Below are 17,015 nucleotides of genomic sequence, written 5' to 3'. Positions count from 1 at the left end.
CGTTCAAATCTCAAATTTTTATCGGCTCGTGCCCTAAAAATACCTCGCATATAATGAGTCTTTTTAGCCTATTTCATTATAGGATTCGAGGTTTCGACAAATAAATACTGCAACTAATATGCAGACTAGTATTGTAATATTGTTGGATAAGTACGGGTCAGGGTAAGTCATAATTAGCTGCTCGTTTTATCAGTCTAGTACTAGACCAAGTACTAGATAAAGGCGCTTGGAGGCCATTGGATCAGCTTCCACCTTCACACAGAAAGTAAAACTATAAGAAATTGTAATGTTGCCATCAATTGTAAATTATAATGTTGTAGGTATGATTTTTAAAAAGGGCAACTGTTGAGTTTCTTGCCGGTTTCTTCTCAGCTGAACCTGCCTTCTGAACCAGGGATAGAATCTTTACAAATATTCAACGGACGTGTCAAAAGTGCTTGTAAACTGAGCCTACTTGAAATAAATGATTTTCGATTTTGATTTAGACTATACCATGTAAGAAATTAGATGGGAATAGGAAATCATACCACAATGTATAAAGAAGATATTATGTACGAATTATTTTATAAAATAAATGTATGTCGAGCCAAGCTTCCTCAACTAAAATTTGATTAAACCATAATTTAATGTTTAATAACAACATTTTGGTTTTCAAATTGATCTTTAACGATTTCGCTATGGTCTTGCGGTCTGGATGAGACGAGAACACGCTTTATTTATGATAATTAATTTTAAGATGGCGCTGCTTCCGATGGCGTTGATTAATTGTCTGTCAACTTCCGGTTGGCTTATGTTGTTATTAAGTATAACTTCATCGGCAGAGCAGAAACCCTGCCTTGTTATTATATTATAGAGAGCCATGATAGCCCAGTGGATATGACCTCTGCCTCCGATTCCGGAGGGTGTGAAGTCCGGGGCATGCAACCCCAACTTTTCAGTTGTGTGCATTTTAAGAAATTAAATATCACGTGTCTCAAACGGTGAAAGAATAACATCGTGAGAAAACCTGCATACCAGAGAATTTTCTTACTACGTGTGTGAAGTCTGCCAATTCGCTTTGGGTCAGCGTGTGGACTATTGGCCTAGCCCCTCTCATTCTGAGAGGAGACTCTTTTGACGGCCTCCGTGGCGCAGTGGTATGCGCGGTGGAAAACGGAGGTCCTGGGTTCGATCCCTGGTTGAGCCGATTGAGATTTTCTTAATTGGTCCAGGTCTGGCTGGTGGGAGGCTTCAGTTGTGGCTAGTTACCACCCTACCGATAAAGACGTACCGCCAAGCGATTTAGCGTTCCGGTACGATGTCGTGTAGAAACCGAAAAGGGGTGTGGATTTTCATCTTCCTTCTAAACAAGTTAGCCCGCTTCTATCTTAGACTACATTATCACTTACCATCAGGTGAGATTTTAGTCAAGCGCTAACTTGTACAGAATAAAAAAAAAAAGGAGACTCGAGCTCAGCACTAAGCCGAATGTGGGTTGCTATTGATGATTATTATATTTGTTTATTTTAAGATACTTAAACAAAACCTACTATCTACCCCCAAAGTAAGCATAGCTTGTATCATGGGTACTGTTAGCTGATTTTATCATATAAATTTATATACTACATGTAAATAATTATATAATGTATAAATACACCCAAACACTGAATCCCTCAAGCTCATTACACAAATATTTTCCAGTTGTGGGAATCGAACCCACGACCGTGGATGTAGGAAGTTGGGTAATTATCCTACTACTCACTGCGTCACGCAGCCTTAAGTCAATAGACTCCGCACCACGAAAGAAGTCCTGCGGCTAAAACCTGAACTAAAATTGACAGTGAGCGTCATTAAGAGCGCGCAGCGCGTCGGTACGATATGGATAAAATTCGAAGCGCAAACGAGACGCCGAATTATGACTTTCACGTGAGTGAAAAGCACGGAGCGATTGACGCGCGACGCAAATTTTATGACGTGAGCGCCAAAACCATTTTTACCTAATTGTAAGTAAATTAAACAACATAACGAAAAACAAAATGGCCATGTTGAAGATATATACCTAATTTTCTATACAAAACAAAAATTTAAGAAAATAAGTTTGCTTTTCCTAAGATTGAAAGCAAAATGTGAGCAAAACATGTATTTTTCAAAAAAATAAACTATCGAGAAAAGTTTTACAAATTGTGTATTTTGTATAGTCATAACGAAGCTAACACTTTGAAATATCATTTATCCAAATATCAGGCTCCTAACTTTTCCAGAATCTGAGATCCAGAACCATTTGTAACCACCAAATTACATATTGCACACTCTTAAGACTTTAGCACCGCGTCTACGGGTTTCGTGGCGCGGAGCATAAGTGTAATTAGTTTCAATTAAATAACTTGAAGCCTTCTAGAAATAAAATCAAAATTTACCAAATTAATAACTCGCTAATTTCTCTTGGAAAATCCAAAGGTATCGTGACAGTTATCATTTAAGTAAGATAAACGAGCACAAGGATAATTGAGTTGAAAATGATAGTTCCCGCGCGATTCGAAAGTTCACAAGGTAACTTTTAAGGATAATGACACTTTATTAAGGGTTTTTAGTTCGCAGAAATTAATTTCAATATTTTACACCCTTAATATAATAATGAGGAATCTAATTAGGTGCCATTTTGCTGAAATATATGTATATTTTTGAACTGACTACAAAAACTAGTATGGGATGTCATCAACATCATCATATCAGCCGATCAAAATTTTATTTATGGTTTATTATAATAAAAATTGATGGCAATAAAAATTGTAATAAATATATGTTAAATTTAGGTTGAAATTTTTATTGTAAATTTTCACATCAAATATAATTATGTTACAAGGATAAATTATTGAAATTAATATTTTAATTGTAAAAATTTTGCATACTGTAATCAGTTAAATGTATAGGTGACTCAATATTTTTAAGACCAAAACATGTACCACATTCTAGAAAATAAATGATTTGATTTGATTTGATTTGATGGACGTCCATTGCAGGACATAGGCCTTTTGTATGGACTTCCAAACATCACGATACTGAGCTTCCAGCGAATCCCTGCGACTCGCTTGATGTCGTCAGTCCACCTGGTATGGGGTCAACCAACACTGCGCTTTCTAGTGCAGGGTCGCTATTCCAGCACTTTGGGACCCCAACGTCCATCGGCTTTTCGAACTATGTGCCCCGCCATTGCCACTTCAGCTTCGCAACTCGTTGATCTATATCGGTGACTTTGGGATATATGTGGATTTATATCTGTTATACGACTGCGATTTTCTCAACGTACGGATTCAATTTCTGATATTTTAGGAAGGAGTTCAGTAAATAGTTTCTATCAATTATGCGGTATAAGCCGCGTATTTTCTGTCCTCGTGGAAGCAGATAAATAACGACATGAACCTCCTTACTACGCTATCTGCCAGTGAACGTCCAGTCAAAATCGGTCAGATGTTTTCCGAATCCGACTTGATGAAGTTGTTAATTTAAAATTACTTGTGTAGATTGGAATCAAAATGAGTTAAGATATATTGAGGGTCATCCCCTATCCATAACAATTTCGTTATCAACCCATATTCGGCTCACTGCTGAGCTCGAGTCTCCTCTCAGAATGAGAGAGGTTAGGCCAATAGTCCACCACGCTGGCCCAATGCGGATTGGCGGACTTCACATACGCAGAGAATTAAGAAAATTGTCTAGTATGCAGGTTTCCTCACGATGTTTTACCGTTTGAGACACGTGATATTTGAATTTCTTAAAATGCACACAACTGAAAAGTTGGAGGTGCATGCCCCGGACCGGATTCGAACCCACACCATCCGGAATCGGGGGCAGAGGTCATATCCACTGGGCTATCACGGGTTTTAATAACAATTTACAATATCCATAAAAATAGTACTGCACTTTTTATTATTATGGATAATGTCTATGTACTGCAGGTTCATTGTAATTTATGGCCACGATATTGGGTATATTGCAAGTTTACAAAATACTTCCATATTCGTTAAAGTCGCTACGTGACTTTTATAGCGAAATATATCAACTTGTTTGTACATATCCCTAATCGTAAATATCGTACAAAATGAGTTTTAAGGTAAAGTCTAGACAGGATAGTAAATTGCATTGAGATCTGATAGCACGGTTGAAAGAGAAATAAGGTCAAACTTGCAGAGCGAGTTTAAAGTTTAATAAAGCTCCTGTTTAATTACAACTAAGAGGTTTCTAAACATCGTATATTGAGGGGCAATGTGTTGGGTGCGGGGATGATTAAAATCTGCTACAGGAAATTATAATTTTCAGGGTTGTATATCCTCGACACTTTAAAAAAATTAAGTCTGTTTTTCAATTTGTCTAGCGTAGGTAGGACTTATTTAAAACACATGTATGGCCTTTCGACAGCCTCCGTGGCGCAGTGGTATGCGCGGTCGATTTACAAGACGGAGGTCCTGGGTTCGATCCCCGGCTGGGCCGATTAAGGTTTTCTTAATTGGTCCAGGTCTGGCTGGTGGGAGGCTTCGGTGGCTAATTACCACCCTACCGACAAAGACGTACCGCCAAGCGATTTAGCGTTCCGGTACGATGTCGTGTAGAAACCGAAAAGAGTGTGGATTTTCATTCTCCTCCTAACAAGTTAGCCCGCTTCCATCTTAGACTGCATTATCACTTACCATCAGGTGAGATTGTAGTCAAGGGCTTACTTGAAAAAGAATAAAAAAAAATCTGGATTAGTTGTGTGATCGTGGTAGATGAGTTTAATTCCCAACTAAAGGTTTAAACTAAAAATTTAATTGGATTTAATTCCTCACTAAGGATCCCACAACATAGAAGTGTTCGATAGATGTATTTACAACTAGCGGACACTCGCGGTTTTGCTTAGTTCTTGTTCTTGTGGAAATACGGTGATAAAATATAGCTAAGTACCTATAGAAAAATATTTATAACTGGTTTACTTGCTTAAGCGAAAAAACGTAAACTGATGTTCCCATTTATAGTATTAGTTAGGATTTACCAATTATATAAAATCCTCTCCTTGCGTCCTGTTCCTCATTACTGAGGGTCGTCACCCCTATCGATCTTGCTTCTTGCCGATGTCGCGTCATGTGGTTTGGCTTCTCGCGACCTGCAGAGCCTCGTGTACCTTGGTGTCGAGAGTGGCGTTGATTCAGTCTTTACTCCTTTTACACATATAAAGTAATATGTGTAAAAATAACTCATATGTACACCACGCATTTTAAAACATAACATTGAAACTGCATGAAAATAAGCGAATTTAGCAGATTTATCTCTTTTTCAACCGATGAAAACAGAGAGAAGGCTAACAGTTTGACGTGTGTGTATTTATTATTATTTTGAACACGTGTAATTTTTGGTTCCAGTATTCTTTCATATAGTAAACCTTCTTTTATTGGCGCAGTGTTAGTTATTGTTCTGTGTATATTTGTCATTTATATATACCAAGCGGACGCCCGCAACTTCGTCCTCGTAGAATTTAGTTTTTCACAAATCCCTCGGGAACCATGGATTTTTCCGGGATACAAAGTAGCCTATGTGTTTATCCATGCTTTAAAATATCTCAATACAAAATGTCAGCTAACTCGGTTCAGTAGTTGAGGCGTGAAAGAGTAACATTTTTTAATTCATATCATCAAAATCATCAGTTTTTGCAAATCTCGGGAAACCATAGATTTTTTTCGGGATAAAAAGAAGCCTATGTGTTAATCCAAAATAAAATCTATTTCAATTCCAAATTTCAATCAAATCGCTTCAGTAGTAGCGGCGTTAAAGAGTAACAAACATCCAAACATCCATACAAACTTTCGCGTTTTTAATATTAGTAGGATTGCTTAATATATATTAAAATAAACGAGCGTTGATGCCCAGTTTAAAGAAAAAGAAGTTAAACGTGTTTTTGACTAACTTTGTCAGTTTAAGCTGATATTGAGAGTATACTCAATTACATAGATAAAAGACTGATGGGTATGATAAATAAAACGTAATAACATTCCCTAATTAGTTTTGAACTTTGAAGATTTGCATCTAACACAAATGTGATTAGTTTAATTTTATGGTCTGCTTCACTTGCTGTGAGAACGTGAATTAAAAGTTTTTGCATACCTTATTAAGCAGATCGTATTAGTTTTTGAGTTTCGTTTGAAATTTCCAGAACGATGTCACAAGAGACGCTAAAAGTTTAAAACTATGTATGTATGCTGTAAGGGTCTCTTTGGATGTTATTTTCTAATTATATTGAAATGGACAGCCGTGATAGCCCAATGGATATGACCTCTGCCTCCGATTCCGGAGGGTGTGAGTTCGAATCCGATCCGGGGCATGCACGCAGGCTATCACGAATTTCAACTCAGAGTAAAGAAAAACTCAGTATATACGAACTCAGAACCTGGTAACCTCGACAGCAGGCTTTATAATATTAGTTTAGACTAATATAAATGGGGAAGGTAGTAGGAATTTCATTATTTATTTTATTCACAAGGAATGAGTTTCAATGATCGTAAATTCGCTCGCACAGCGCGAAATGTACTTGTATTTTCACTGCACTGTACTTAAAAGTTGCAGTAACTTTCGGTCCTCAGTGACAAAAGCAACGAGAAAGAAAGTTTAAATGTTAACTTTTAACTTTTTTTCCGTTTTACTCTATATTTTAAAAGACACTATATTCTTGTACTGACTATTATAACACGTCTATACTAATATTATAGAGCTGAAGAGTTTGTTTGTTTCAACGCGCTAATCTCAGGAACTACAAGTCCGATTTGAAAAAATCTCGCAGTGTTAGATAGCCCATTTATCGAGAAAGGCTACATATAATCTCCGTATTTTTACGGGAACGGGAACCACGCGGGTGAAACGTTTTTCAGATGATTAAAATTGAAACTCATGTGAATGTTTTGAAAATTATTTCGGCGGGTCATAAGCTTGAAGATGAGAACGACACAGTCTTTAATCAATTTAGTAAATTTTGGTTTCGCTTCATAAGGAACGAAGGTTAGTATGGCCTGGCGCAGTAGTGGGTCGTTAAAATAGGCTGATGAAATCTCCTTTACCATATATTCCACTTAGGCTGGTTTTAGAGTCACGCTATCAAGACGCTGACCGTCGGCGCTGACAGACGATTTGTATGAACTTCTAGGGAGTGTTTTAGAATAACGCGAAACTATCAGCGCGTGCGGTGGTCGGCGACCGGTCAGCGTGACTCTAAAACCAGCCTTAGGCTAGCGGCTTAGTTCGAAAAATGTCCTTAACTTTTGAACCACAATGTAAAACTGGTACCAAAATGATTGCTGTGACAAACTACACACGATGTAATATATTTTTTTTTGGATTTGACTACCAGACATTAAAATGAACGATGGTAATGCCTAAATTTCTAATTTTCAAATTTAATAAATTAGTGGGGTCGGCAGAATAAATCAATCTCTTACTCGTATATTCGCTTCTATCATTCGTCTACTTATCATCACCATCATCGTCATCATCATCATCATCATCATCATCATCATCATCATCATCATCATCATCATCATCATTTACTCCTTTTGCATCACTAGCGTAGCACATGCTGAGTGGTGACCATTTTGGTACCACACACATCTTCTTTAGCTTCATTTAATATCATGTAATTATAGTTTTCTATATTTTTTTTTTGTTGTCTTCTGTGTATTGTGTGTGTGTGTATGTGTCTAATAAACTATTTTCTTTTCTTTCTGTCTATTTATATTTTGAATATTATATATTGGAAGCGTATATTTGGAACTTGTATTAAAGAGTGTTATTACCGTCATCGGGAGTTCCCATTCCAAATCGTAAAATGTATAGTTTTGAGCTTGATTCTAAATATAATTGGAGTAAGTAACACCTACAGATGCTATAATAAGAAAGAAAACGGAGCGCGACAATCAAATACATAACTGCCACTTTCAATTAAGGGCGAAAAAGGAGGCCTGGGGTGTTAAGTAGACCCTGAATTCGTAATATTATCTTCTTATTGTTCATCCAGTAACCGGATTCTTTTTTGGGTCGTTGTGTAATGAATTATTGTTTACCATTCTAATGACTTGCTTTGCCGGTGTATGACGTTATTGAGTGTTGACGTCAAGATGAACTCATGGGGAGGAATAAAGATTTGTTCGAAAAATTAACACAGGACTTGTTATTTAAGTTTTCTTTGTTCGTTTATTCCAATGGTAGGGGAATCTATGATGCTATACGTGTACTTACTCGAGCGTTGCTGAGACAGAGAGAGAAATAAGCATGATCATGTACTTATCAACGTAAAGTTAGCCCTTGACTACAATCACACCTGATGGTAAGTGATGATGCAATCTAAAATGGAAGCAGGCTAATTTGTTAGGAGGAGGATGGAAATCCACACCCCTTTCGGATTTTACACGACATCGTACTGGAACGCTAAATCGCTTGGCGGTACTTCTTTGCCGGTAGGTAACTAGCCACGGCCGAAGCATCCCGTTAGCCAGACCTAGATCAATTAAGAAAACTTAAATTGGTCCAGCCGGGGATCGAACCCAGGACCTCTGCAAAATTCATTGCACCACAGAAGCTGTCAAAATATAAAATCTTAAACTAATTCATGTTGGATATCAAACCCAGGACCTCTTTATTGAGAACCATAACACTTCCAACTGCGAAAGAGAGGTATGTTGTTTGGTTGGTTTCCCAGCTTGTAGTTTGTCTACTATTTGGCTAATATCACAAGAGCATTTAACCTGGTGCTCTAGTGGGAAACCACCCTAATGCTCTTTGAAAACACAGGACAATACCATGCAATGTTTCTCAATAAATATATTCACAAAACCATTTATACTTTCGCGGATGCCGTAAGGTACAGTAAATCTGTTAACTGGAGTAAGATGCGTGCAAACTCCGGCCGAGTGGAATACCAACTTTATTATTTTTGGTACCATTCTAAAAATAGTCTGAATAACTGATATGTGCTTAACCCTACAGTAGTAGCACAAAAACGTAACGGGAGTGGTCGCGTGGACTACATATGTAATCCGTCACACTTTGAGGAGCTCCTGTGACACAATTATCTATTGGTGACTGGTGCTTATGCGACTCTGGACGGGTCTTTCAAACGTTCATTTGAAAGAAAGTAGAAGTAATACCTATAAGCTAAGGCTAACAGTTTTTCAGATATTTTTTATGTGTGGACTTATGTGGTCCATAGTTAGCGACCAAGTCTCGGTACCATAGGTCCACGAACTGTTCGAGGAACTCTTCTTCAGGCACTGAGGAATTTCGGAAGAAAAGATGTCGCGAAATTTCCCGAATGCAGCCCAGCCGAGTTGGATTCGGCAGTTCACCTTTTTCTCGAAATTGGACCTATCTAACTGGAACATATGTCATAGGTATATGTATTCGTCTACAATTTCGAGTGCAGCGTTCTCAAATATAACTGGGTGAAGTTATAATTGAGAACGTTGAACCAAAGTCACCAACATAGCTCAACGAGTTGCGAAGCTGAAGTGGCAATGGGCGAGGTATATAGTTCGAATAGTTGATAGATGTTGGGGTCCCAAAGTGCTGGAATGGCACTAGAAAGCGCGGTGTTGGTCAACCCCCCACCCCCAGGTGGATTGAAGACATCAAGCAGGTCGCAGGGATCCGCTAGATGCAGGCGGCTCAGGATCATGATGTTTGGAAGTCCCCACAAAAGGCCTATGTCCTGCAATGGACGTCCATCGGCGGATGTGATGATGATAAGGATGGGATGTAATCCGCGCGACCACTCCAGGGTTAAGAAGCATTATCTGTTGGATCTTACAATGTATTTCATAGTTTTAGTTCCTCTCTTCGTTTATTTTTTTGTTAAATAATACCACCCTAGACCTCTTTATTTCTTTCCATTAGAAATTATTATAGTCATAGGCAAGCCTTAACCATAATTACCACTAAAATAACGCCAGCATTCAATATACTTTCAATTATTTTGTGGCTGAAACATAAGGATCTACCTACTAAATAAAAGAGAGAGAACAATCACTCAACCCTTATTGATTATTTTTATCCGACTGCAAGAAGGGTTATGTCGCGCGTATCTTTTACGTATGTATGTAACTATGTAATATTCTTTATTACCTCATACTTCTATCTTCCAAACAGCTGAACGGATTTATTACGGGAGTTTTTGTATTTAAATATGACCAAGTTCATGTGGATCTATAGATTTCTTACTTCCGGAACTTACTCGATGTTTTTAACTTCGGTTTATACTCGTACGTGGATAGATGGAGCTCGACCGTAAGTAATTAAGTAGTTGAGCTGGTTCATTACAGTTGGAAATGTCTTCAGATAGGTGTTTTGTTGTTGTTGTTACGATTCTGCGAACTGTGGATACTTTTGATGTTGTATTAACTCTTAAGCCGTGATTTGGTGGAGTGGTACAATTAATACTGCCTTTTAACATGGCTTTGTAAACGAGTAATTTGTTCTCTTGAATTATTTATAGGCAAGCCGATGCCCCGCGGTTTCACCCGTGTAGTTTCCGTTCCCGTGATAATAAGGGGATAAAATATACCCTATGACATGCTTATAACGTGGCTTTTTAGTGGTAACATAATTTTCCAAATAGGTTTAGCAGATCCAGAGATTACTCCCTACAACACCATAAACTTAACCTGTTTCTAATACATTAAAATTTTACACTTCATCATTCCTACTCGAAAATCTGGTTGGGTCAGTGATTTGCATATGCGGCTTTGGATTATGATGTCCTAGGTTCAAATCTTGGGCTGTGTAATATTGGGATTTCATTTTAAGTCCTAGAATTCTCAGTAACAGCTCAAAGTTCGATTCCAGTTATTATCATTACCAACTGACTGTGTTAGTTGCGTAGCCAAACATTGTTAACCTAAGCCCACCAACCCGCATTGAAGGAGCGTAGTGGGTTCTAAATCCACTTTATTCTAAAGGCGTCGGCTAGTTGTTTAATATGGTTTTAGATGTCAATAAACGCGTGTTTTGCTTACTTTTTAGAGGATACAGAAGAAAAAATATAAATGTACCATTGAAAGTACGGTGTTGGGACCTTTTTTCTTCAATTTGTTGAATAATTTATAACAAAATCGGGTGTTTTCCATGCGTGATATTTTTTTAGGGGTTGAAAGAAGTACATAGTTCCGACTGGTAACGTGAGGAAAAAAATTTATATAAGGAGAAATATTTTGATAAAGGGTAGGTCTCATGGAGAGAGCTATCATATATCAATAGAGAAAAAGAAAGAAAATCTTTCATAATCATAAGATTAATTTTTTTCAAATCCTTCGCCGTTTCCCTAGTATTACTTAAAAAACAAAAGTATCTTTGGAACAAAAACACTCGTAGACATTTGTTGGCCTATTCACTAAATAATTCTTTATATATTAACACAAAAATAAACATCAAATCAAGTGAAAAATGTCTTCTACCTACTGTATGATAACCACTTAGTGCTGTCAGTAGGCACCAGACATTTATTATATAGAATCTCAATTTCGTGTATGCTAACTGTACGTTAAAGTTAGCGGTTTAGCCTGCAGAAGGCTTATTCACTATCATCGACGTATACAAAATTGAGATTCTATATAAAAATGTCATTCTTTGCTTACTGGTGGATATTATACAGTAGGTAAATAACATTTTGTCAATAGATTTGATGTTTATCTTAAAAGGTTCAATCAATAAAGTCCAAAATACTAAATAGACCAGCAGATCTATCAGATCACACAGTTTTCGTAAATATATTTTATTTTCTAACAATCAATTCAATAAACAATATAAGAATAAGAGGTCTGTTTTGCTCAAGTTTCTTTACAAAGTAGTTTTCAACAGAAAGAAAAACATTAAACTTACAACTTTGAATTAAACAGATTCTGTAGCATTCATAGAATTGTGGTTTAACTTAAAGCTCCAGGCCTGAAGCTACTGGAATTTGAAATACGCGAAACGAAAATCCATTTATTGTTTGTATAACGGACTAAAGGTCTGCGATGGCTACATACACTTTTTATTATTACACATGTTACTATTAAAGCTTATTCCTATTATAGGTAAGTACTGTTATACATTTTTTCTTTATAAGTTAAATTAGCCCTTGACTACAATATTACCTGATGGTAAGTGATGACGCAATCTAAGATGAAAGCGGCTAGCTTGAATTGAGTACGATGATAATCCACTTTCGGTTTCTACATGGCACCGTAACGGAACGCTAAATCGCTTTAGCGATCGCAATCGGGGGGGTTGGTCGCAGCGATTTGCAGGGAGCCGCTGGATGCTAGCGGCTCGTGATCGTTGTACTTGGAGCTTCAAGAAATTAAAAACATCACGAGGAAACCTGCATACCAGAGAATTGGTTAATTCGCTGCGTGTGTGAAGTCTGCCAATCCGCATTGGGCCAGCGTAGTGGACTATTGGCCTAACCCCTCTCAGACTGAGAGGAGACTTGAGCTTAGCAGAGAGCCGAATATGGGTTGATAATGATGCTGATGAAAGAATATAACCCCAGAGTTATGGGAAATACTTACAAGCACTCTGTATACATTTTTCAATTTATTTTCAATGAGGTATATCTGGATATTGCAGGCTTACGTTTATTTGTAAGGATTTATTTGGATTGTATTAATTCTGATATCGCTATTCGATTTTAGATTGCGTTTTTGATAGGCAATTGTATTGCAGGTTTAAATATTATTTTATTATCTCCGATGAATCCTCTATAACTTCTTGGTTAATGGGTCGAATTCAACATAGCGAGGTTTTGGTTCGATTCCCTTTGGACTGTTAATTGTAATTATTATTAGGTGTGAAGTGACTAGTGATTTATATCGTCGTTTTTAATTTGTGTGTTTGTAAACAGTACTCATCAAGAAAGGCTGTAGTATAGATGGCCTTTAGTAAGTACTGTTATCTGTAAGAGCTTAGCGTTGAGAGGCTAGTGTCGACTACGTTTGATTAAATATTCAGCAACTATATTTAGTTCCGATCTCCTTGGAACTGTATCTATTCTAGAATGATCTAAGTACAAATAAGGTTTGTCTCTATCTAACCGGAATGGAAGGCTTGTTCGCATTTCCATATATATATGATGGTCAATCGGATTGTGCACCAAGGGGTTTGTTGACCCATTAGTGGACAATCCGAATATAGGGTTGGAGAAATTACCTACGGCTCCGATAAACACACACAAGATTCTATAAAATCTTAACAACAGTTTGTGAGTACAAACTGTTGTTAAGATTTTATAGAATCTTTTGGTTAATAATAAGTATTTTTTTTATATTTGTCTGTCACCAAAAGCTTACTAAAACAAGACTTCAGACCCATATCTGATGATGATCGTTATAAAGTCATTCTCGTCTACTATTAGAAACCCAACCCATATTGGAACAGGGTGGTCTAGACTACAAATTCTTCTATCTTACAAGAGAGAGGTCTGGCCAATAAAAATAGGCTGAAGACATGAATTCTTGATACTCCAGACTCCGGAGCAGACTAAATTTCACTTCTGATAACGGAGAAACCGAAGCCTCAGAGCAGGTTCTAAGCTTTACGTGTCAAGGATGACATATACACAAAGTAACACTATGGATCATTACCGGAACGACCGCTTAACTTACTACTACAGTTCTACCCTCTAACCACAATATTGATCAAGTACAGCGCTGATACTATCCAGGGTACATGTAAACCAGGGTTATCTATTATATGGCAGGTAGTCAAGCACGTGCGAGATTACGGCCTGGCAACTGCTAGTAGCAGGTTTAAAGACGTCTTTTACAACCGGTTAATGTTCTCCTTCCTCGCTCGTTTTGCCTTCCAGCCAAGTAAGTAACAATGTAATGTTATTATTATAATGGCCTCACTATAAGGATAACTGACTCACCCAATTCCTTAACTCACTGCTAAACTGAGCAGCTAAAGCGTTCAACTGAATACACTTGAAATCTACCGTGAGTGAATCTTTTAGAGATCGTCAACTGACAGATATCCACAGACAAATAACTGACAGATAAACGACACGTACTCCTTGACGTTTCTAACAGATATCGTTACCTTATTAATATAAGATGGCGCTACTATCTAATCCTCCGACATATATATAAATATATTATGTAATTATACACAAAATTGTGTATGAGTGCGCTCAGTGAAATCGCTAAATTCGGATCGCTTTTTGCGCTGATTTTGTATGCACGTAACTTATCTATAGTATAAAATAATCATTGTTGATACTGGATCTTGATTTGACTCTCTTCTTGTTGTATAAATATGAAAATGTATAATTTTTGTCGTTAAAAAAGGCAAAAAGAGCAGAAAGAAACAACAAACTTCAGTATATCGTGTCCAATAATTTGAACCACAATACGTTTAGTAAACAGAACGATAGTTTCAGTAAATATACTTCACGGCACGCAGGCAATACACACGCAATTCGTACCTAATTAATGTAGACACACGTGTTAACAAAGCAAACTAACACAACTAAAATCCAACTAATAACTCAATTGTAAAGTTATGGAGGCTTAATTCCTCGTTTCAATAATAAGGTATAATTTATATGTGACACAGATCAACTCAAACATAACTATACTATAGTAGGGGAACTCGGGATGCTAAATTTGCAGTTATTAAAGCGTCATTGGAATAGATTAGATTTGGTAGATTAGATGAAAGGAAGAATAAATGGTTATATACTCTTTTCGCTTTCGGCGGTGGGGAAAGAAACTACAGACTTTAAAGACAGAAGAATTTTTATTACTATGGCTTATTGAAATCATTAGAAAACATGAGCGAATATTCTGAAGATTATATCAATGAAAATAAGTAAAAAATTAACCGCGCTCGTGGCTGGATAACAGAAATACAAGGGTTTTATTTTGTAACTTTGGAACCTTCCCATCCCTTTACGTTATGCTTAAATTATCAGATTTTCGAAATGCACGCCTTTTAGCTATCAACCTACCTACCTTATCTTAATCTAACATAGCCCAAATATCAAAGAAGTTTATATGCTTCACTATTTATATATCATCATCATCATCATCATCATCATCATCATCATCATCATCATCATCATCATCATCATCATCATCATCATCATCATCATCATTAACAGAAGAAGGACGTCCACTGCTGGACATACGCCTCTTGCATGGCCTTCCAAACAGAACTCTTCAGCTAGTACCTAATAAAGAAACTTTGTTCACATAAATTTGTCTTCAACATAACAAATAATCATTATTTTAGTGATTGATCGCACCTAAAGCGATCATGGAGCAGGTGTTTAGGGTAACGTAGGAGTGTAATAGACTTCTATGACATTGATTGATGCTCCTCTAAGCTATTACAATGACAAAAATGATGCATTCTCTCGGATATTTTCAAAGTTTTTATAGGTACTCGTTGAATATATTAAAATGTCCTTTTTCATACACTCGTACTGTCGTACCGTTTTGTATACGTTTCGAAAATTAAAAAAAAAAGGAACTGACAAATCTGATCGATAATGTGATCACCTGTTGATAGCGATTGTCATTCCCATATATTTTTTTAATTTACGAAGCGTTTGCGATTGTAGAAAGAAAATCGACGTCTTTCAGTCCCAGGCATCCTTCCATCTATGACAGCAGATATAAGATACAGCTTGGAGACATCATGGTGTTACAACGCAGTTTGGTGGGTTCAGGTTCACTCTCTCTACCAATCATTATCAAATCTTAACAATATAAATTTTCTTCTCCAATCCAGGTTCGAAAGTCCTCAGGGTAAGCAATACATTTCTGCATCTATGAAGTGCAGGCCACTGTTACATAACATTTTAGTTTTAACGTTCGTGTTAAATTGACGGCCTCCGTGGCACAGTGGTATGCGCTGTGGATTTATTTACAACACGGAGGTCCTGGGTTCGATCCCCTGCTGGGCCGATTGAGATTTTCTTAATTGGGAGGCTTTGGTCGTGGCTAGTTACCACCTTATCGGCAAAGAGGTACCGCCAAGCGATTTTGCGTTCCGGTACGATGCCGTGTAAAAACCGAAAGGAGTGTGGATTTTCATCCTCCTCATAACAAGTTAGCCCGCTTCCATCTTAGATTGCATCATCACTTACCAGCACTACCATTGTAGTCAAAGGCTAACTTGTAAAGAATAAAAAAAAAATTACAATAAGTAAGTATACTTCATTTTTCTGATATAGCAATTTCTAAACTTAAGTCACGGAACAGTCATCAGAAATTACGATAGATTTGTGTAAGTGTAAGAACTCGAAACGTATATTTCAGAACGCCACCCTCGGGAGAACGTATATTGGTGATATCAAATATTTCCCGGAAACTGAAGCCACTTCAGAACTCCCTTTGGGGTGAAAATGATAGTTTGCAATAAAAGATCACAGCTTTGAAGAATCATATTATCATTTTTCTTGTACAATGACGTATAATTTGACGTTTTATTGAACAATTGCAGGCGTTAAGGCGGAATCATATTTGTCTGACATGTCGTGACGCATCACAACATAATCTATACTTATAATAAATCTGTAGAGGTCAATTCTGTACATGAAATATATTTCCAAAATAACTATCAGGGGGTAATTAGTGGTCGATACTGAAGCCAAAATTGCAATCAGTAAAATTTTTGTCTGTCTGTCTGTATGTTCTTTGTAGAAACAAAAACTACTCGACGGATTTTAACAAAACTTGGTACAATTATTCTTCATACTCCTGGGCAGGTTATAATATACTACATCACGCTACAATCAATAGGAACAGAGCAGTGAAGGAAAATGTTGAGAAAACAGGAGAAGTTACTCAATTTTTTAAGCTTCCGTCGCCGTCGCGTGGTAGGGTATTGGTAGAGTAAGGGTAGGGTAGGGGTAGGATAGGGGTACGGTAGGGGTAGGGTAAGGGTAAGATTGGGGTAGGGTAGGGTAGGGGTAGGGGTAAAAGTAGGGTTTCACGCGGACGAAGTCGCGGGTGTCCGCTAGTCCATAATATACATTCTGT

General features: G+C 37.2%; 1 protein-coding gene across 1 annotated transcript in view; it reads right to left on the bottom strand.

Annotated features, from left to right (window-relative positions):
- LOC112051300 (G-protein coupled receptor moody) overlaps nucleotides 1-17,015 on the bottom strand; it is a 136,068-nt gene that overhangs the window by 7,489 nt on the left and 111,564 nt on the right. The gene's annotated exons all lie outside the window — the stretch shown is intronic.

Source organism: Bicyclus anynana, chromosome 16 (assembly GCF_947172395.1).
Source record: "Bicyclus anynana chromosome 16, ilBicAnyn1.1, whole genome shotgun sequence".
In the NCBI taxonomy this organism is placed as follows: Eukaryota; Metazoa; Arthropoda; class Insecta; order Lepidoptera; family Nymphalidae; genus Bicyclus; species Bicyclus anynana.
The sequence above is the reverse complement of the archived record's forward strand: the minus strand, read 5'-3'. Positions and strand labels throughout refer to the sequence as shown.